Genomic DNA, 4,128 nt, shown 5'->3' with positions numbered 1-4,128 from the left:
CTCTATACAGGGAACGAGGTCTGTAGAGAGATACATTTCGGAATTTTAATTCACAAAAATTTACTCTTGAAAAGACCAGACAGCTCACCTGCGGCGTGCGGAGTGAAGACTCGCCAGATAGTTCTTTATGAACCTGGGGTCCACCACTTTACATGCCTGAAAGAGGCGTTTCTACTAACCAAGCCTAGGCGGGCCATTGGAACATCGTTCTTATCATAGGCCCAGCGCCAGGCCTGATGTAATGAACGTCTGGGGAGTCAGAAGAGAGGAGAGGGCTGGATTCTCTTTTTAATGAAGCCCTCCGGGGAGATTATCCATCAGCGACGCTGTATGCGCTTGTGCTGGATAACCTCCCTCAGATCCCTCTTCTAGCGGGAGTCACGCCTTTCCTGCGCCCTGTTCCTCCACAGAAGGGGCGCACGAGAGGCGACACTGGCTCTCTGGCCCTGTCTACGGTCCTCAGATCGTGAAGGGCCAGGCCCTCCCGCCTGCCTGGGCGTGGAACCGGATCTCAGCGGTATGTAGGTTTTTTCCTAAAAGCAGCTGAGCGCGCCTTCGCCTCCCTGAACTTCCCAAGCCCCGCCTCCACGGCGGGGCCAAAGAGTTCAGAGGGCGAAATAGACGAATCGAGGAGAAAGGCCTTCTCTTTCTCCTCAACGTCGGCCAGGTTTAACCAAAGCTGTCTCTCCGTGGCCACCATCGCCGCCATCGACCGACTGATCGTGGCAGCAGTTTGTTTGGTGGCCCGGAGCGCAAGAGCCGTGGTTCGGCGCGGCTCAGTAACTGCCTTAGGGGACAACCCTGCCCCCTGGTCGAGATCCTGCAGCAGGTCGGCCCGGTATGCCTGCAGCACCGCCATGGTGTGCAGGGAAGCACCAGCCTGAACTGCTGCCGTGTATGCTCTGCCATTCAAACGCGCTGTTGTCTTTAGCGGTTTGGATGGCAGAGTTGGAGCTCTCAGTGTCGACGCCTGCCCAGACACGAGATAGTTTGCAAACGACTCGTCAAATGGGCGGCATCGACACATACCCATGCTCTGCGATCCCATCAACATCAGCGAAATTAACCCGCTGATGTCAGTGAATACGGGCAGAGCATGGGCTCTTCCATGCCCTCTCGATCTCCGTGTGAAGATCAGGAAGGAATGGAAGGCTCCCTGAGCTGGTGGTGTATGGCCGGGGAGAAACCGATCGCCGAGCCTACCGCGAGCGGTCTCTCCTCTAGCGCGTTGCCATGGCAGCTACAGCCCCACAACATCCACCAGACCTGCATACACGGGGCAGGGTGGCTGAGAGGGTTCAGGATCTACCTGATTATAAACCTCCTCAGCCATCTCCTGCTCGTCCTGAAGAGCAGCAACTGCAGGAAACCGTCGGTGAAAAATCCTCGTCATCGACCTGCAGTTCGCCCTCGTCAGCCGTCGAATCATCTGAGAGGTTTACAGCACTCTCAAGATGATCGACGAGCTCTATCTGGAAGCCCATGATGCAAGTCACCGCTCTGCCTCGGCACGAGCGGGACCATGAGAACCAGACGTTGAACCCCCTTCACTCGAGAAGAGGGCCAGACGAGAGCGAGCGTTTTAAGAGAAAAACGCTCACAGTTCACACAGAGGATTCCCTCGAGAATCTCCCGTGCGCGCTCTTCTCCCAGGCAAGAAAAGCACACTCGTGTGCTGTACATTTAATTTTCTTACCGTTTCATTGAATAGTCGTTTTCAAACAGACAGTCCCTGAAGACGATGAGATGATTTGTCATGTTTGCAAGGCGCCCTTTTATACTTCCAGGTCGCACGTTAATCATTCACGCTAATGATTCACGGGCTGTCGCCGGTCAATATGATTGACGTGATTTGATAGTGATTTCAGACACCTGTCACGCCTGAGGCGTTCCCCATAGCGTCGTTGACGTATTGTTGAGTTCCCTTCGAAAGGGAACAGGCCGTTGCGAACTGAAACTATTAACCTATGGATTAAAGGTAACGTCAAAGGCAGCCTTTTGTTGGAGGACGCAGTAGACGTTTTGGCTATGCCTTTGAGCATAAGGCGAATAGGAGTGGCGGTGAAAAGGCTGGGAGAATCGGGATTGAAATATTTGGCGTAGAATTGAACGCCTGCGAGTAGTTTACGAATAGAAGAGATTTTTAAATTACGTTTGTCGAAATTGAACACGAGAAAGGAGCAAACGGTCGAAATCAAAATAGGAAAGAGAGGAAGTTGGAAGGCAAAACAAAACATTGAAAACGAATACCAGGCGGAAGCATAAGCTTTGAGAGTGGATGGAGCAACGCCTTTAGATATGTAGAGTCTAGCTGAGCAGAGCAAATCTTCTAATATAGCGTTGTGGGTCGAGCATGGGAGGGCATGGTGTTGGATCCTTGTTGGCTGCGGGGCAGAGCCGTCTGAAGGTCTGAAAACGAAAGCGAGAGAGAGCGTCAGCGACAACATTGAAGTGGCCAGGAATGTGAGCAGCTTTGATGATAAAGTTGTAAATGACAGATTGCCAGATTAGCCGACGCAAAAAAGGCATGATCATCGGGCAAGATGATCTGCCTTTATTAATGATAGCTACGGTAGCTTCATTATCACAAAACATAAGAATTCGTTTCCTAGACCACTCGGGACCCCAGATTACACTAGCTACAACTAGGGGATATAGTTCGTATAGCGCTGAAGAGAGAGGATTGGATGTTGATTTGGGGAAATCGTCCGGCCATCTCTCTGCGAACCAGTGCCCTTGAAAATATCCCCCGAACCCGACAGACGGAGCCGCATCGGTGAATAGATGTAAATCTGCGGACGATTCGAAAGCCTCGTTATAGAAAAAAGAAATGGCGTTCCAATCGTTTAGTAAGCGAGACCAAAATGTGATGTCAGATCGGCAGCCCTCGTCTAACTGGACCGGATTACTGAGTTCAGGCACGGAATGAGCCGCTGTTAGAAGACGCGATATGAAAGCCCTGCCTTGCGGGATGATGCTCATGGCGAAATTTAGATGGCCCAGCAGGGACAATAAATCGCGCTTCGAAACGACATGAAGAGAAGAAAATTTTTCCAAAAAGGATCTGATTCTTATGAGCTTTTCTGGGGGAAGAGAGGCTTGCATTTTAACCGTATCGAGGGAGATACCTAAAAATTCTAGGATAGTGGAGGGGCCCAGAGTTTTCTCTGAAGAGAGGGGAACACCGACGTCGCTGAAAACCTGCTTTAAGATATCAAGAATGGAAGAAAGTGGAGAGGGGAAATCGATTAGCAAGAAATCATCGAGTAGATGCAAAACGAACGGAAGTTTACAGACGTTCAGCAGGATCCAACACAAAGCTTCCGAGAGACTGTTGAAGATATGAGGGCTGCTCCTACACCCAAAAGTAAGCCTTACTGCAAAATAGAACTTTGAATCCCATTTAACGCCGAAGAGTGGCCAGTCAGCAGGGTGTATGGGCATGATTTTAAAAGCGTCTGTTATGTCTGCTTTAGCGAAGCCAAGCGCCATGACCAGCTAGCTTGATTAACTGTATTGCGTTGTCCACCGAAGCATAGTGAAGGGAGAATGGTTCTAGCGGAATGCATTCGTTAACGCTTGGTATTATGCTGGAATGAGGGGAAGACATGTCGAAAATGAGACGTTTTTTGCCGGAGTATTTACGGGTAGCGACGCCAATAGAGTTAATCCTGAAAGGGAAAAAAGGAGGAGAGGCGTATGGGCCGATAACATAGCCTTTATTGACTTCTTTCTCGAGCAGAGTAAAGACGACGCCGGGCTCGTTCATAGCTGATTGCAAGTTTTTTGCTGAAAAAGATGCGGTGAGAGGTGAGAGTATCCCCACCCTAAACCCTTGGGACAAACCAGTGATGAGATAGTCAACAAATGATGGATCGGGGTGAGAAGAAAGGTAGCTAGAGAGGTTTTGGATGTTGATGGGTGTGGATGGATGTTTTCTCAGAATTTCTTCTGAAAAGGGGCTTTCTTTTTGGTTTGAGGTTTGTATCGCCGTGGGCAGACAGATCTTGGGTGCGGGTCCTTGCACAGGCTACAAATATGAGCAAAACGACAATTATTCAATGAACACACAGATTCGTTAAACAAATTGCAAATGGGATTGTCATAAAATGTTTCAGCAGGGCGACC

At 49.9% G+C, this 4,128-nt stretch overlaps 1 long non-coding RNA gene across 1 annotated transcript; it reads right to left on the bottom strand.

Annotated features, from left to right (window-relative positions):
* Nucleotides 1–1,260: 1,260 nt before the first annotated feature.
* LOC143757277 (uncharacterized) lies at nt 1,261–1,471 on the bottom strand. Its single transcript, XR_013210469.1, has 2 exons — nt 1,398–1,471; nt 1,261–1,359 (listed from the first exon to the last, which is right to left on the bottom strand). It is a non-coding gene; the product is annotated as an uncharacterized LOC143757277 (long non-coding RNA).
* Nucleotides 1,472–4,128: the final 2,657 nt, after the last annotated feature.

This window comes from Siphateles boraxobius, unplaced genomic scaffold, assembly GCF_051911475.1.
Source record: "Siphateles boraxobius isolate OS27281-9 unplaced genomic scaffold, OSU_SipBor_1 11, whole genome shotgun sequence".
Classification (NCBI taxonomy): Eukaryota; Metazoa; Chordata; class Actinopteri; order Cypriniformes; family Leuciscidae; genus Siphateles; species Siphateles boraxobius.
The sequence above is the reverse complement of the archived record's forward strand: the minus strand, read 5'-3'. Positions and strand labels throughout refer to the sequence as shown.